Raw genomic sequence first — 18,672 nt, 5'->3', positions numbered from 1 at the left:
CACCTCTGAGACCACCGGGACAGAAAGTTTGGACCGGGTGTGCCTGACCGCCTTCGCGCCAGCTTCTCTCAGCGCCGGGCTGCGCCAGCCCCTGGGGGCGGCCGAGGCTCGGAGAACCAGCCTGGGTTCACGCCGGAGTCTCCCTGACTCCCGAGCCTCTGCGGGGAGCGCCCCCAGCCCGCCGCCTGGAGGGCCCTGCGAGCCTCTCGCCCCTGCCGCTTCACACCAGCGCACAGCGCGACGCTGCGGGCCCGGGGCCTCTCTAGGGAACCGCGGGAGACCCTTCCTCCCCACAACTCTTTCGGGTTATCAACTCCTCCGGTGAACCCTTCTCCTCGAGGACTCAGGCAGGGTTCCCGGGGACTGGGTGCCCAGGGGTCGCTCCCACCCGCGCAGGTTCCAGCTCCGTACCCTGGACGCGCCCCGCGGGACCGGGATCTCCTCTCGCTCAGCCTCCCCCCGCCAGGGAGTTCCCCGCGCCGGGCACTGTGCCGCCGCCGCCGCCACCACCACCACCGCCACGACCAACGCCACGAGTGCGCGGGACTCCCCGGCGTCTCCATGGAGCCCGACCCCGGGGCCTTCCCATTCACAAAATCGCCCCTCCGGCCGCGGGCTGGACCACGTGCTGCGCCACCCGAGCCCAGGAGGGAACCCAGAGAGCCCCGACCCCGCGGGGAGACCCCTGACCCCGAGGGCGCCACCCCTCCCCGAGCGCCCTCGGGTCGGTCCCCGTCCGCGCTCTGCAGCCCGCGCCCCCACCAGCCCCGCCTCCCCCTGCGGGGTCCGGTGCGCCCCCCCCCCCGGGACGTGCCCACCCCCACCCCCGAGCCCAGCCCGCTCAACGGGAAGGTAATGACCACCGCAGGGGTGAAGCGCGGGCGGCGGGGGCTAGGTTACTCACGGGCTCAGCGCTCCCCGCGGCAGGTGACAGGGGCCCGGCGGCCATGCCCCGGCTGCATCCCGGCCGCCGAGCGGGCAACGGCGTCCCGGGGCCGCGCGGGCACCGGCGAGCCGGCGGCGAGGAGAGCGCGGGGCCGGGCTCAGGCGGCGGCGGCGACCGCGTCTCCTCCGACCACGCGAGCGGCTGGGACCGCGGAGGGGCCGCTGTCCGAGGAGGCTCGGCGCTCGCTCTCTTGCCTCGCTGCCGCCCTCTCTCTCTCTCTTTCTCTCGCCTCTCTCCTCCCCCTTTCTCTCTCCCTCTCGCCGGCTCCTCTGGCTCGCTGGGCTGGAGCGAAGAGACAGCAGGAGCACGCGGCGGCGGCGGCGGCCCTGGCGGAGCGCGCAGCGCGCGGCAAGGGAGGGGGCTCGGGCGGCCGCGCGGCCGGGAAGGGCGGCGGGGCGGGGAGGGCCGCGGCGGGGACAGCGCAGGCCCGACGCACCCTTGCGGCCCGAAGCTCCGGCCCGGAGGAGAGCCTGCACGAGAGAGGTGGGCGAGGCGCGGAGGACCCCAGAGCCCGGGGCTGCCCGGCTTCCCGCGAGCGCCGCCCTCCGGTCCCGGACCCGCCTCCCCTCCCTTCCTCCCTCCCTCCCTCCCTGCAGCGATCCTGAGGCGGGGCAGCCCCTACCAGGACCCTTACCCTCCTGCCACCCTGCCCCTGGCCAAGAAAGAACAACCCTGGGGATCCCTAGGAATGGGACTCGGGCCCCAGGAATGGGACTCGGACAGCGAGGGCGAATGCTCCCCAACCTCTGCCACCGGTCTGCACCCCCTGGCCTCCTCTTCCAATTTGCCCACACACCTCCTACTCCTTACTGGGGCTTGATATTCCCTGCCTTGCCTTCCTGGGAATCCAAGAGTGAGTGATCAGCCACCCAGAGTCACCACTGGGGTGTCTGTCCACAATGACCAACCACACCGATTCAAACATTTCCACCTTGGGAAGGGCTGTCACTTGTAGGAGGTCAGCTAAAAATTTGCCTAAAGTCAGAAAAGCAAGTGTTCCCTGTCCCCACTCCCAGCTCCCCCACCTTAGGGGAAGGGACCCTGATGTAGTGTCTGAGAGGGTCTCTATCCTTGGGAGGTTGAGCAGAAGGAAAGCAGAAGCTAAGGGCCAGAGGAGTAAGGATCATCTGGGCTGGCAGGATGAGACCCGTGGAGAGCAGTGCTGCTGCTGCTGCTGCTGCTGCTAAGTCGCTTCAGTCGTGTCCGACTCTGTGCGACCCCAGAGACAGCAGCCCACCAGGCTCCCCCATTCCTGGGATTCTCCAGGCAAGAACATTGGAGTGGGTTGCCATTTCCTTCTCCAATGCATGAAAGTGAAAAGTGAAAGTGAAGTCGCTCAGTCATGTCCGACTCTTCGAAACCCCATGGACTGCAGCCTACCAGGCTCCTCTGTCCATGGGATTTTTCCAGGCAAGAGTACTCGAGTGGGTGCCACCGCCTTCTCTGTGGAGAGCAGTGAGGTCACACCAAAGGCAGGCAGGAGGGCCTTGACTGACCCAAACAGAACCATGGAATTAGGTAAAGCCTTTCTCCTGATTCTACACAAAAGACAATCGGATGCAGGCCTGGAGCATCATCGAGAAAGGTGAGAGCAGGGATGGAAGTGAGCTGAACCATCAAAGACATTCTCAACCTAAGTGAAGTGAAGGGAGAGTCGCTCAGTCATGTCCAACTCTTTGCGACTCCAAGAACTATACAGTCCATGGAATTCTGTATGTTAGAATACTGGAGTGGGTAGCCTTTCCCTTCTCCAGGGGATCTTCCCAACCCAGGGATCGAACCCAGGTCTACCACATTGCAGGTAGATTCTTTACCAGCTGAGCCACAAGGGAAGCCCTCTCAAGCTAAAAGCAAATGAAAAACCTGTGTCAGGTTGCTTTTACTTCTGGATGCTGCTTCTAGAACAGATTTCGTCTTGCACCTGACTGTCCTGCTTTTCTGTGTGAGGCAAAGACCATGTCATGGAGTCTGGAGTTTGTTAGGAGCTTGTAGGACTCAGAGACAGTGAAGGGAGGGATATAAATTCAGCTCCTCTGTGCCCAGGGCTCTGCACTGCCAGCTGCCTTCCCAGCAGAGCAAGGACAGATAGTGTCCACAACAAGTGGCTACTGTCCACTCACGAGCTTGATGTTTTTAATTTCTGGCCCTTCTCCCTGTCTGGGTCACTGATCTGTCTTGGTCAGTGGGAGTCATGCTACACAATTTCGAGTTAGCTTCTTGGCCCTACAGCTAAACACTGGATATATGCCTTGTCTACCAACGAGGCAGCTGCTTGGTTGATTGAACTCTCCCCAGCCCCCATATTTGAAATAGCACGTCCCTGCCCAAAAGACCTAATTGGCTTTCTCTTTCCTCTGCTGTCAGATGATCCAGGCCTCCAACCTGTGGCTGAGCCCACCCACTCCTCATCACCCACCCGTCTTCCTATAGGCAGGCCTTTTGCTTCCCAGGCAAGATCTTTACTAGTCGCTCCTCTGGATCATTCCAGAGAAGCTCTCGGAAGACAGCACCAAATCTTGTGCCCAAGCTCCACCAGACCCAGCCAGGGCTCAGCATGCTATAGGTCCACGCAGACCCCTGAGCGCATGGATTGAAGTTGGTGTCGGTGGCAGGATCAGCCCCAGGATGTGCACACTGGGATCACCATCAGGGAGAGGCCCTGGCAAGGGTAGAGCCTCATGACAAGCCTCAGGGACTTTGGCCTCCCAGCAGCAGCTGCCGTGGAATGAGGATCTGCCCAGAAAAGGGGCTCAGGGCCAAACTGTATGTCCTCATATTAGTATCAGTCAGGGGGGTATTCCTGTCTTGGGATATGACTGAACAGAATTTTACAAACCTCTGACTTGGAAGCTTCATAAAAAAAAAAAAAAATGAGAAGGAAGAACCAGGAACAGCCCTTTGCAACACTAAGAAAGAAGCAAAAGGAGATTTAGCTCGGAGCCTAAAATGACAACTGAACACACATAGCTAATTTTACTCTCTTTGAAAACCCCACTAAAACTACCAAAAGAGATTTCCTGAAGATGAAAACCCCCCAAGGAGCTGGAGAACAGAGAAAAAAACCACCAGCAAAATGTGGGATGCAGGAAGGCAAATGGACAAGAGGTGCTTGGCCTTGCAGAGCTGAGTCCTGACCCCATCATGGGGAGAGCTAAGAAATAGAACCTCCAAAGGCTTAGAGACATGGGGCAGGTAACTGTGGGCAAAAAAAAAAAAAAAAAACACAAAACAAAAGGCAGCTAGGAGTGGTGATGATCTGTTTAAAGAGCCTCAGATCCTGGATGGTTGCCCACTCCAGATCACTGGATGGCTGGTCACCATGGAAGGGTATTCCTCGAGGAGGGTGAAGCAGGGGCTCTGTGGCCTGGAGGACTCCATGCATGGTGACAGAGGGGTGTCCCTCACTCTGAAGGCTGAAAGCCCCACCCAGCCCCCATAGCACCAACATCCCCCAAGGCAAGAGGCTAGAAAAGTCTCTTCCCCCTCCTGCAGATTTTCAGAGAAACCTATGGATGTAATTTTATTGTTTCCCAGCAGAGCCCTGAGCCAAACTCCCTAGAGAGAATCCCCCGTGGGTGAGCCCACTCAATCCTCAGACCTTCAGGTAGCTCTGCAATCCCTTCCCCTAAATGTGAGTAGACAACCCAGGATTACCAGACATTGGGGGAAAGCTTTTGAGAGAAAGAGCCACCCAGGTGGGAACCTAGGAGTGTGGTGCACAACTTCAAAGAAATAGACATTAGGCAGGGAGGAGAAATAGACATTTAATATCCTCAAAGACAGCAGATAAGATATTGCATTTACGAACCAAGAGCAGGATGCTATTTTAAGGAGAACATTTAGAGAACAAAAAAGGACTGGAAAATTAAACGTGTGAGAACAGAAACAAAAACCTCAACAGACAGGTTGGAAGATGGAAGGGAGGAGCTATCCCAGAATGCAAAGCAAAAAGACAAAGAGGAGAAAAATAGAAAAGGATGAAGAATTAGATGACCAGTTCATACGGCCTAGGACCCATACAAAAGCAACCCTTCTTTCCATTCCATCCTGCCTGAGTTATTTAATTCTATAAATTTCCCAGAAGTGAGTTTCCAAGTTCTCAGTAGAGCAGATGGAAATTGACCCATATCAAGGCATAATATCACACAACGCAAAACACTGAAGAAAAAGAAAAAAGAAAGAGACACTCTGTTGTGTCTCTCTTTGCGGCCCCATGGACTCCATCCATCCATCCTGCCAGGGTCCTCCATCCATGGGATTTTCCAGACAAGAATGCTGGAGTGGGTTGCCATTTCCTTCCCCAGGGGAACTTCCCGACCCAGGGATCAAACCCAGGTCTCCTGCATTCCAGGGAGCCACCAGGGAATCCCAAAGAGAAAGAAAGGCTTCCACAAGTTTCCAGGCCTCATAGAAAAGAGCAGAGGGCTTTTCTTCAGAGGTCTCAACAACAGCAGAAGCTAATAGATAATGGAGCAATGCCTTCAAAGTGTTGAAGGAAAATATTGTCTGGCCTAGAACCCATTATGTAGCCAAATGAACAATCTAATGTGAGATTTAAATAAAGATGTTTGCACGTGCAAGGTCTCAGACAAATTTACCCACCATGTACCATTTCTCAGGAAACTATTAGAGGATGCGCTACAATCAAACAAGGGAGTAAAGCATGAAAGAGGATGGCAATGGATAGATGAAACAATGGATCCAGTAAGAGAGGGAGAGAAGAAGGGAATTCCACAGAATCAGAGAGAAGGGAGATCGCAGGAGAGTAGCTGTCTAGATGAGAGCAGGGTGGTGACACGTTCAACTGTCCAATACATAGACCTGCTGAGAGATATCATCACTCAAATGCCTTCTGACGTCGTACCATCCTTTTAATGCCAGTTGCACCTGCTAGGTTCTTATCTGTACTTGGCCTGTACAGGGCCAGGTCCTGATAGAGTTTCAGCTCTCCTCTGCAAGCATGGCACCGGTATAAGCTGAAGACACTCATTTCCCCCATCAGAAGCGTGCTATTTTGTTTTCTTAGAAATAGAAGGATGGCCATGGTTAGCTAAGAAACATAAAATTCAGATCCGTCTGTTTTTCCACCCCCACCAATCTATCAGACATCCCAGCTGGGGATGGACCTCAGTTTCCCAAGGAGTCCCCATGACCTTGACAAGAGCTTTCTAGAACTGATGCCATGGTCCATTCAGGGCCAGTGAGTACACTGACTGCCTAAAAAGGGCTCGAGTAAACCCCCAGGCAGCTGAGGCCGGTCTGTGATCCCCAAGACTCTGCTCTTCTCCCAGGCTTCTGTGAGTAGCAGCCCAAAGGATGTCATGGCTAGCTCTCTATGTTAATCAGCTTGCACGTAAGACGACGCTCAAACAGTAATACGTTTGAAGAAAACACAATCCAAGGGACTTCTTTGTCCCTGTCCGTCTTTCATGACCAGCTGGTGGGCTACTGGAGAGTATACTTTACATCCATTACCAGGCTTCCTTGTTTGGTCGTTTAATCCAACAGAGGAGGTCACTTAATGCAGTCATAACCTCCTTGCTAAGAATGAATATTTCACTCTCTGTCTCTGTCTCGCTACACACAGACACACACATACAAATACACTCCAATATTTGTGTTACATATAAATATATAAATATTTTCACTTCCCCACCACCATTGTTGGATCTGGGCTTTCCCCTTTGGCCACAGTCCAGGACGTGGTAGGATACTCTGAAGAAGTGCTCTCTATCTTAGTGATTTCCCGGTAGGGAAAGTTCCACAGGTCCTACCATAGTGAAGTGGATGAACCTAGAGCCTGTTGTGCAGAGTGAAGTAAGTCAGAAGGAGAAAAACAAATAGGAACACATATATATGGAGCCTAGAAAAAAGGTATGAACCTATTTGCAGGGCAGGAATAGAGACTCAGAAATAGAGAACAGAATTCCGGGCACAGCAGGGGAAAGAGAGGGTGGGACGAATGGAGAGAGGAGCATTGAGATACATACACTGGGCTTCCCTGGTGGCTCAGATACATTACCACGTGTAAAGCAGAGAGCTGACGGGAAGTTGTCGTATAGTGCAAAGAGCTCAGCCTGGGGATCTGTGACAACCTAGAGGGGTGGGAAGGCATAGGAGCTGGCAGGGAGGTTTTAGAGGAAGGGGACTTGTGTGTGTCTACGGCTGATTGGTGTTGACGTACGGCAGAAACCAACACGATGTTGTAAAGCAATTATCCTCCAATTAAAAATAAATTTAAGAAAAGATTCTCACACACAAAATGCGGGGCAGCCATGCAAGAGCTTCTAGTCTGTAGGGCTCCGGGGTTGTATCTCTTTGGATCCTGTGAAATATAGGTCACAATGAAACCTTGGAGGTCAGAGACACCAATCCAAGAACTTAACAAGAGACAACGCGGAGGTTGACTGGCTCAGGCCCTCGCCTCTGCTCACAGCCAGTGGAGAGGCACCCAACACACGTCCAGCCTCGACAGGGGCCCCAACAGCTGGACTGGCCTCCCGGTCTTCCCTCACACCTGAACAATGGTCCCAAACTTTGCCCACTCCCGGTGCTCCGGACCCTGATTCCCGGCAGACAGACAGACAGCGTTCTCTTCTTCTCCAAGAAGGGAGGGCTCCGATTTAAGCAGCTTCCTTTCCTCTCATCTTCCATCCATGCTCAGCTCCTCTTCCTGCTCTCTTTCCTTTCACATCCTCTCCCCATACTGGTCTAGCCCCCTCGAGCTTCCTCCTCTTCCACTTACCCTGCTCTGAGGAGCGCTAGCCTAAAGGCGTGGTCAGCCCACACCCATCCTTTGAGAACAAATCCTAGTGATGCTCTCCTGCCATCGCCTTCCCTTTTATCACAAGCGGTCCCCACCTCCTCTCCAATATCCCCCTGGAAATGGCCCTGCTGGGGTCCATAGAGACCAACTAGCCTGTGTCCCTTCCTCCACGCAGTGAATCATTCAAGGGGTTGCCCCGAGCGGACCACAGCATCTATTCTGGGAGGCTCTAGGCTCTGTCACCCCTTGTATGAAAGTTCAGTGGTGCCTGGGAACCCTCTGCTGGCTCCTCTCATGCATCTCCCTGGCCTTCTCAGCAGGGAACAAGGCAGGCGGCATGTTCTCCACTCCCTTTCTAGAACTTTCTCTCCGTTCTTCCCTCCCGAGGCAGCTCCCTTTGCTTCCCCTGCTCCTCCTTAAATGCCCGCTTTCCCTGCGACTCCACTGTCAGTCCCTTCACGTCATTTTCCTTGATGATCTCACCCCCTCCCCTGGTGTCCTGTCGCGGGCATCGTCCCGGCATTTCAGAGCTGGAGGCAACTCCAGAAAGATGAGAAAACTGAGGTCAGCGTGTCCAGGTGCCCTGCGGGGGCCTCCCAACGCCTGGGTAGCAGCTCCAGACCTTGAACCCCGCCTCTGGCTCCGCCAGCAGTGCTGCCCCCGCCCGCCCCCCCGCCCCCCGCCACACTGCCTCTTATTTCACATGCAGGGGAGCAGGTGGGTGCATCTGCAGTGTCACACACACACACTTCCAGACTCGATATTTTATTTAAGAGCAGGCAGCTCTATATCAGTACCCAGTTGCTTTCAGTTCTGACATTTATCTTCTCCAAAGGAGGGTGAGCCACTTGCAAATCGTCCCATCTCTCCTCCCACGTGGCTGGGAAATGTCAGAGGGAGATCCAGGCAGCTCAGGGTCCCTGGCCCACATCGAGCACATTTCCCTCTTTGGGCTGCTTGGTAACCTGGCTGCTTTGGGAGAGCCGAGAAGGCCTGGGAAATTGCATGAGAAGAGCCAGCAGAGGGTTCCCAGGCACCATCCAACTTCCATAACCAGGGGCGACAGTCAGAGCCAAGAGCCTCCCAGAACAGATACCGTGGCCCGCTCGGGGGCAGCTGGGTCCTTCCCGATCTTCTCAGATCTGCTTGTTTTGAGTGGGACCCATGCCATGTCTTAGAGCTCTGCCTGTGATTGCACAATAATACCCACCCAGAAAACAAATTAAAAATAGGAAAAATCCATCCGAGGCGTGTGTCTGCTGAGGCAGAGTGCTGTCAGATTGCTAGGCAACCCCGGGCGATCCTGTGGGAAGGTCTGTGCTAAGCTTGTTCCACAGAAGTAGCACTCTTGTCCCTGTTGTGTGGATGTGCTCAGCTGAATCTGAGCAAGGTCATGGACAGAGGGAAGGCACAGGCTGCCTGAGCCGAAGACATGCCCATCCGCCTGGACAAATGGATTTTCCGGAGGACGCAGAAGAGGCCGAGGGTGTCTGCAAGATAAGAGGCATCTGGATGCATGCTGGAAAATCTATCTAGTTTCCCCATGTTCCCCAAGATCCAGGTGCTTAGAATTGTGTAGGCAACATGCCTGGATCTTAACTGACTTACCCATTCCGCTGTCTTCATCACCTTCAGTCAGAGGTAATTAAGTAGGTTCAGAGGCTGGAGACAGGAGGAGGAGAAAGGAAAGAGGGATGCATGGCCAGAGCTGGTGGAGGAGCAGGGAGGAAGCAGAGCTGGGAGCACCCAGGCACCGCTGTGCTCGGCTTTGTGCTGCCAAGGCCGAGATGGAAGCACATGCTCTCTTTTTACAGTTTCATCCAAACCGCACTCACAATAACATGTTTGTGGATGGTACAACGTTGGCTGCGAGCATAAAATACTTTTAAAAGGAAAAGGTGGGGGGATGCGGCATCATGAAAAATAACAAGAATTTTCCATTAGACTTGGAGGTCTTTAAAACAAGGATGAAGTCAAAAGAGCTTCTTCCCTTTTCTGAGGCTCCGCAGAGAAAACACAGGGGGTGAAAGCAAAAGGGTGTGTTAGCTTCCCGGGGCTCCCATCACACAAAACCACCGGCTGTAAAACAACAGAAATGTATCCTCTCACAGTACTGAAGGTGAAAAGTTGGAAACCAAGGTATCAGCCTGCTGTCTCAAAGGCTCCAGGGAGAAATCATGCCAGGCCTCCCTGCTGGCTTCTGGTCGCGGCCAGTGGTGCTTGGCGCCCTTGGCTTGCGGTAGCATTGCTCCAGTCTCTGCCTGAGTCTCCATGTGGGTTTGTCTCTGCATCCTCTTCCCTTTCTTATAAGGATCTCACTCATCGGATTGAGGGCACACTTGAATTCAGCACAACTTCATCTGAACTATTCAATAACTGCATCTGCAAACACACTGTTTCCAAATAAGGACCTATTCTGTGGTCTGGATGGGCATGAATTTGGGAGGACGCTATTCAACCCACTCTGGGGGAATTAATAATGAAATCAGACGAGCTTCGGAGCAGACAGGTTTTGGCTGTCATCTGGTCCAGCCCATCTCTCTCTCTGTTACAGCACCCAGATACAGCATCCCCAGCTCTGCCTAGGCACTGCCATGGCGGTGCGCTCCCCACCTCCCATGACGGCCTCCCCATTAGGGGAGAGCCTGCACTGCAGGATAACCCTCCTCTCAAAAGGGACGCGGACTCTGCTGCGGTCATGGTCCTGCTGAATCTCCAGATTTTGCACAAGTCCCGGCACCAGTCCCACCACAGCGGGGTGGCAAAGAGGACACGTAATTCGCCGCTTCAGACACGGGGTTTCCACTGAGATGTCCTAACCGTCGCTATAGCACAGGCTGCCTCGTTCCCAGTCTGTTTCCTCCGCATGGTTTCTGTGCATGTGCCCAAACAGGTGAGGGTGGGGGTTGCGACTTACTTCTGTTAAATTGAATCCAAATGGTTGTCTATGTTGATTCTGCCGTCTTGACACATTATTGAATAGTTAAGATGAAGTTGCGCTGAATTCGAGTGTGCCCTCAGTCCAACTTTTCACCTTTAGTCTGCATCATCCCTGGGCTGAAAGCATGATAGGAAAGCCTGGTCCAGACCCATGAGTAACTGAATACAGTGCCCTCCCACACACCTGAGTGGGTAGCTTGCTGTGAGGATGTACATTTCCAGGGTACCGCTATTAAATAATCTCAGTAACTAACATATTTAGAAAGAACACTTCACTGAATCACTTTGGATGGCTTTTATCATTAAAGTTTGGAATCTACTGAGTGCCTTAATGGAAAATGCAGACCTTTACTGTTTCCATAAACTTTTTTCTTCCGGTTCTGTTAAGATAAAATTGATATAACATTGTATTAGTTTAGGGTGTACTACATAATGATCTGATATATGTATATATTGTAGTAATTGCCAAGTAATTTAGTTCATGTCCATCACCTCACTTACAATTTTTAAATTTTCTGTTGAGTCTGTGAACTGAGTTGACAGTTGTTGGGGTGGCTGAAATGACATCAGTTTCACTGGGACATGACCCAATAGATGTCCTCTAGAAACCAAAGGCAGCCCACCCTCCCACCCACCCCCCGCCCCCAGTCACTGAAAGCTCACATAGGCAGGAAAGGCTGCAGTCCCCATGAGGTGCTGGCTGCTGACACATGGCTTCTGGCAAGTATGTGATGGCACATACATCCTACAGGTCAGGGCATGTGTTAATGATGTGGCTTGGGAGTCACCCAGAGGAGGCAGAAGAATAAATAACAGAGGAGAAAAAACTGCAGGTGGATCGTAGGCCTCTTAGAACCTGACATTTTTACGCTGTGGCTTAATTTCCATGCTTCCTCCCAGAGACCTCAGGGCACTGTGTTATCTCCATGTCCCATACACATGGTCCTGTACAAACATGCCTGATTGCATCCCCAACAACAAAGGCGATGCCGGTCACCACCACCAGCCAGATCCCCAGTTCCGAGGCCCTCTGCCTGACCAGAGCAACAGCAGGATGCAAGCTCCCTTCCCCCAGCTCCAGGGGACTCCGGACAAGGCGCCCATCCTGGGGAGGGCTGCCCACATTGCACTCTTGCCCCTGTGTTAGTGGCCCTGGCTCACCAAAATGAAGCAGCACAGACACTGGAGGCGGCAGGCCGAGGTCAAGGTGCTAACGGGCTGGTTTCTTCCCCCTGTTTCCCCACGTGATCATTCTTCTGATAAGGACACCAGTCATGCTGGATTAGGGCCCATCCATATGAACTCAGTTTAACCTAACTGCCTCTCTTAAGATCCCACCTCCAAACACAGGCATGTCCCAAGGTGCTAGGGGTTAGGGCTTCAACATGTGAACCTGGGGGACAGTTCAGCCCACACATCCTGTTGATGTTCCTGTCTCTCCTAACAGTCAGAGTTCCCAGTCCTGCAACTCAGCCATACCTCTCACTCCTCCTTCCCCTCCCTGCTCAGCCCCATCTACATCCTGACTAAAGCTGCTTTTGTCTCCATCCAGCACTGAATCTCCAAGTGAAGTTGAGAGGTAGGCTGGGCAGATGTCACTTTTGACACCTTTGTGGGGCATGCCAACCCTGGGGCCACAGGTCTTCCACTGCTGCCCAGCAGACCCGTCTCTTGGCCCATCAGGGGAGCACCCCTGCTGCCAGGCTGGGCGTCTTGTTTCGTTCCCAACAGTGGCAATAAATGGCCCAGTGTACCCAAATCCTTGGACCAGAGCCCCCATGTGTGCATATTCAGGACAGTCAGCCCCCTGGGATGTCTAGGACAGATTTCTACCAAAATAAGATGAACATTGAAAGTGAGACACTAACCCCCCCGGGGGCTGTTCACCGAGCATGGCCCTACGGCCACGGGCCCCCTCACCCACTTGGCCAGTTCTTGAGAAACGAGATGGTGGGCTCCCTTGGTGGGGAGGACAATCCAAGACCAGAGGCCAGAGGGCCTGGGTGCCCAGCTCAGCCTGGCCGCCTGTGTGATGGGGACCTGCCGTGGGCATCTTCAGGGCTTGGTTTGCTTCTGTGCTAATGTGCGGGGACAGACCTCATGACCCTCAGTCCATCTCCAGGGGTGGGAGCCTACAGTTCTGTCCGAAGCAGCCTGGCTGCCCCAGACCAGCTCAGCAGTGCCAGTGCCCAAAGGAGAGCAGGGGCAGGAAGAGAGGTGAGCTGCCTATTGTTTCAAGAGATCTTCCTCCTCTACCTCCCCCTCTGGAAGCTCATTCTTTTCCAAAATAGCTCTTGTGCCTCCTTCCGTCCTGTCTCCTCCCTGCTTCCGGGAGCTTCATGGCCAAGTCCCACCTGGCAAGGGGGAAGGGCATCGAAGAAGGGAGGGTATGGCTCTCAAGCTCCAAAATTTCAAAGTCAAACAATGACCCCTGCATCCCTCAATTAACCACCCCTCAGCAGCAGATTAATAGAAGGAGCCTTGTTCCCAGGCCAGCTCCCCTGCTTCAGGGTGCTCACAATGCCCAGTCCCCAGGAAAGGGGTCTTTTGAGCATTTAGAAACCCCCACACACTTGCCTCTTCCTGCTCTGCTGGGGAAGCCCGACTCCAAATGGAGTGTTGACCTTTCCTTGGCCAGGCTGTGGCCGCTCCCTACCAGGAGGGTCCTCCTCTGCCCCCACACAAGATCAGGCCTATGGATGGTCAACCAACCTTGGCCAATTACTTTGGACCCCACACTGACCCTTGACCCAGATGCGCCCTCTGTTCAGCTTTCTGCAAACCCAGCTCACTCCCCACGCATCTCCCCGCCAACTCCCCTGGACAGTGAGACCTATTCTGTTCTGTGACTTCAGGGCTAACACAACAAACCAAGGGCCCGGTGCACCAATGCAATTTCCTGCTGCACTGCAAGACAGCAGAATCTTTGGCAGTTGTGACACACCACATATCAGGCTGAAGTGGCCGGGAGCAGGGAACAGCCAGGAAAACCTTGTGCTTTTTTTTAAACTAAGATGAATTTCACATAACCTAGAATTAGCCATTTTAAAGTGTGCAGTTCAGTGCTATTTAGCACATTCACAATATTGTGCAAAAATAACCCCTATCTAGTTCCAAAACATTTCCATCACCCCAAAAGGAGACCCTGTGCCCACCAAGCAGCCACTTCTTTTTCCCCCAACCCTGTGCTTTTTGATGCTAAATGAATAAAATGCAAATTTTTCCTACTATTCTTGCTCCAAAGCATTGGCGCGTTTTGAATAGGACTGTCATACTGTCCTCATCTTCTTGGCTTGCCCACTTAACACTCAGGGATGTTCCAAAAGTGTCACATGAAGGGACAGGCAGTCTTAAGCTGCCTTCATGAACAACTTTGCCATTTCCCCGAAGACAGTAATTCATCACGCACTCATTTATCCAGCATGTACTCCTTGAGCACCTTCCTGGGGCCCAGCTCTTGGTCAGACAGTGGCTCACAGGCATGGAGAGGATCTGATGCGGCCCTCCAGGCACTGGGTGCTAAGTTGGGGAGGCAGAAGGGTAAACAGCGCAATGACAATGTCACATGGTAAGCGATTTGAGAAAAACATGAAGAAACACTCCACCCACGGAGTGGCCTTGCCATCCTCTATCAGTATTTTCATCCACACTCCCACATGTTAACATGGCTGTCTTCACCTCCAACACCATCTTCAAACACCAAAGATGGGGACACATATGCTGGATGAGACCGCAACAGGAGGGGGCTTGAAGAGGCAACTTACAAAGAAGACTTAAAAAGGACCCCAAAGCACAGAAAGTGTCTAATCTCACCAGCCACCAAAGCAACGCTAATCAAAACAAAAACACACTTCCACTTCTCCACCCGCCGGATTTTGAAACTGCTGATAGCATTCCGTGCTTCTGCTGGGAAGTGACCCTCTCCTGCACTAGCTGGTGGGGTTGAAGGGGGCGTCTGTCTGGAGGGCAGATTGGTACTTGGATCAAAAGCTTCCAAAATGTATTTAACCTTTAACTCAGCAATTCAACTTGTAGGAATTCACCCTAAGGAGAAACTTGGGAACAAACGCAAAGATTTATTTTGGAAGATTTATGTACCAGAACATTTGCAGCATTGCTTATGACATCAAAAGACTGAAAACAAACTGAATATGCAACTCCTGGGTGCTTGGTAAATAATTTGTGCACTCATTAAAAATCCTTCCGTAGAAGAATATTCAGTGCCACCGCAAAGTGCTCATAAGGCTTTGAATGGAAAGAGTTCTAAAACAGTGTACAATACAATGCCGCTTACACTCTCCAGGCCCTGGAACAGGCTGGAGGGACACACTCTCTTGGCTGGAAGTGATTCCCTCTATACAGATGAACAATGGGTAACTTTTTATTGTTCTTTTTTGAACTTCATTGTATATTCTAAGTTTTCTATGTTGGATCTCAATCATATTTGTAACCAGGGAAAGTATAAGGAGTATTTTTACGTTTTGATGAGAAGTGTTAAAGAGGCAGTTTGTCTGCTAGTGCACCAGCTTGAAGCAGGAGGAAGAATCAGGACAGTTCCTGATAAAGGCAAGGCTCCACCTGCGGGAGTGAAAGGTCCCCGTGCCTTTGACCAAGAAGCTGAGGGAATACCATGGTCAACATCTTGACTTTCCTTTTCAATTAAGTTTTGAGTTGGCTTGCTGGTATCAAGCCGCCAGGAGTTCCCATGTCTCTTTGAAGCTCACGGACCATCTTGGCAACACAATCTAGCCCTTTCTCTGGGCCCTTGCAGGAGGAGCTCCCTCTTGGGTTTATTATTTTGAACTGAAGTTCTGGAAGTTTAATCATTATTACACAATAAATATTTTTGAAGCTCATGATTCATGAGAGCAATAAAAGAAAATTAATTTTTATTGAATTCCTACTGTGGGCTATACACCCAACATGCAATTTCCTCATTTAACCTTTGAAATAATGACTTGAGGTCGGTGTTACTGCCCCCAAATTACAGATAAGGAAAATGAGTCTCAATAATCCAGACTCAGAAAGCTGGCCTTGGTCTCAGAAGCTGGCTTCTCCCAGAACGTCTGATCTAAGGGAGCCAGAGAGAAAAAGCCCCACGATGGGGGCCACGGTCTTTTTATAGCCTCACAACCAGTAAGGGCTTTTGGTACCCAAACTCCACTTGGACCCCTTCTCAGAGGATGGACGGCCTGCAGAGGACAGTGCTCATGTCTCCTGCCCACCTCCCACCCAGCCATAGGGATGTGGCCGCTGATGAACTAGGACACCTGCCCCTGGGGGTGGCTGTCGGAGGAGACCGTCCAGCCATGCACACTGCCGGAATCTGAGCCCCCGTACTCGTGACTGCAACATCTCTGAAACCAGGAGACAACTCTATCGGGAGAACAAGCACTAATTAAATTTACTGGGATCATTGAAGAGGAAATTATTTAATATTCTGAACAGATTTAATATTTGAAAGCATGGACGGCCTTGATTCGTCGTGGATGGGTTCTTTGCCATGGGGCTTACACTGGATGGAATCCACACAAGCTAGGAGGAGGGGCTGGAGATGGCCGGAGGCTATGCTGTCCCTGGAAGCCAGAGGAGAGGGAGAGAAGCTGGGCATGGTCGGAGGGCGAGGTCCTCATAATAACCCTCCACAGGGACCCTGGGCACTGTTATAGCAAGCTGGAAGTCATATTCAGTTTCTGTGGCCCCATATCTGTGGGTCCCTAACATCTGCCTGCATTTGCCCCACCTTTCTGTAACCCAGAGCCCTTGTTGGCCAAGGTACCCACCTGAGTGAGAGGGTTCAGAGTCTTGCACCCCTTGGAACACATGATCTAAACACCGTTATGTCTCTTGGCGGAAGCGAGAAGAGATACAAACACTTCTACTACGTCCTCAAGACACATGTCTGGACCTTTCAGGAGCCACTCAGCCTTGTCACCACAGTGCCACCCGGGACCACCCACAGGTTCCTCTGAGAGCTGCTCCTGGAGGAGCCGCACCCCACACCCTCATCCAGGTGCCAGGACACAGCCTCCAGACTGAGCAGCAGCTGAGGCTTGACCACTGGGGGCCCTTTCTGGAGGCTGGCTGGCGGTGGGGGCGCCCGCGCTAGGAGTCAGTCACTGCCCAGCAGACAAGCTCAGGGTCACATCCCGTTGGCTGTGCTGCATCCGTGGGGGCAACTTCAGGCCAGGAGACCAGCTCAGCCAACCCAAGGCAAGGCCTGTAGGACCCGTGAAGCCCTGAGAAGGGGAGGGGATGGGGAAGAGGTGGGTGAGCTCAACTTATTCCCTGATAGAGAAAAAACAGTTTCCCAATGGGAACCGGTGAGGTGGGGAGTGGGGTGCAGAAACTCCAGGTGAGAGCTTGGGCTAGCCATGGAGATGAGGAATTCCCACCCACTCCTCAGATACAAGGCAGAGAGTCAAAACATTTGGGGAGCAAGCAACAGAAACTCAACTCATCCAGCTTAATCTGAAAGATAGTTCATTGGCACCTGCTAATGGAGTGGAGCTGGGCTTGAAGACAACACATTACATACACATACACATACACACACACACACACACACACACACACACACACACTCACACACCCCGGTCTTGCCTTTCCGCTGACCTAATCTCCCTGTTGGATATGTGTCCTGCAGACACTACACTTGGAGGACAGAGCCCATGGCTGCTGCACATGGGGGCTCAGAGCCTCCCAGTTGAGTGGCGCCCCCAGGACACAGAGCACATCTTGCCCCGTCTCTGCTCAGGGAAGCCACAGTGAAGGATACGGACCTTCTCGAATTGGTGTGGCCCATCCAACACCATGGCCGCCCTGAGAGGTGGGCACACAGCATCTGTGGAGTGAAGCAACGTGCAGACCACGTGGATCAAGGCAGGCAGAGACCACAGCAGCTCCAGCCCAAGGGTGCCTGGTCCTACATGCCCAGTGGGTAGCCCACGGCTGCGTGGCACCAGAGCCACCAGCCAAGAAGTGCAGAGGCCAATACCTGCAACATGGAGCTCAGAGGAGGTGCCTGGTCAAATTCCAGACCAGGCAAATGCTAGCATCTGCCTTCAGAGTGATTTTTTTTTTTTTTGGTAAGTGATTCTATCTGCTTCACATGTCAGGGGCTAGAGTTTGGACATGCTTTATAATTGTAATTAAAATGAACCAAGTGCCAGGAGGGTCAGCAGGATTTTACATCGTGAGGCTCCTCTCATCCTTCTGACCCTTCCGACTTGAAGTTTCCCAGAGCCGGTGTCCCCTGACACGCTACCCTTGGAAGAAAAGAACCCTAAGTCTGCAATTTTCTTTCTTTCATTGTCTCTCCCACTTAGTTTCCTGTTAAAACAGATCCCCATACCAGTCTGGAACCCCTATTCAAGCACCTAAACCCTCATAAAATAACCCAAAGACCAGCCCCAGCTTACCACTGCTCTTAACCTATCTCCCATAGTATTTGGTGGCTCAGCTTCTTCGATGTGGAGCTTACCTAGCTTTCCTGGCTTCAGGCATCCATTGGAGGCAGGGAGGACCGACCACGGGAGTCCCAGAGTCCAGAACAAATGACTCTCCTGTGGTTTCTGAACACTGGCCTGTGAAGAACCACAGATTCCCCTGTACTTGACCGTGGCTCAGCCCCTGCCCCCTTTGTCATCAAAACCACTGGCAAGTGGCTGGGGGTGCTGTCCCACCCCTCCCTGCAGGTCCCCAAGAGCCAGTAGCAGAGTGAACCCTACTTCCATCTTGTATCCCCCTGTGTTCCATTTCAGGGGACCTGGAGTCTGTCTGCCATTGCTCTTCCCTAAGACAGGCTCAAATTCATGTCCAAAGTGGACCTTCTGGGCACAGTGAGCTGTGGACACTTTCCCAGCCTACAAAGACTCATCCCCAGGGGTTCATAAAACACCCACTACCATCCGTCTCTGTCTAAGGAGCATGGGTGATAAGCTGCAGGATGCCCAGGAGCATCCTCGGGGAGCCTTCAAGGAAACTGATTCAGAGAGGATACGAGCAGCGAGGGGTCAGC

The 18,672-nt window shown here is 52.8% G+C and overlaps 1 protein-coding gene across 9 annotated transcripts in view; it reads right to left on the bottom strand.

The window, feature by feature from the left end:
- Positions 1-1,456, bottom strand: part of RBFOX3 (RNA binding protein, fox-1 homolog 3) — a 432,377-nt gene extending 430,921 nt beyond the window's left edge. For all 9 annotated transcript variants that reach the window (XM_018063660.1, XM_018063663.1, XM_018063659.1 and 6 more), the window contains exon 1: positions 905-1,456. The gene's annotated coding sequence lies outside the window, so the exon portion shown is untranslated. The remainder of the gene's footprint in view (positions 1-904) is intronic.

This window comes from Capra hircus, chromosome 19, assembly GCF_001704415.2.
Source record: "Capra hircus breed San Clemente chromosome 19, ASM170441v1, whole genome shotgun sequence".
Taxonomy (NCBI): Eukaryota; Metazoa; Chordata; class Mammalia; order Artiodactyla; family Bovidae; genus Capra; species Capra hircus.
The sequence above is the reverse complement of the archived record's forward strand: the minus strand, read 5'-3'. Positions and strand labels throughout refer to the sequence as shown.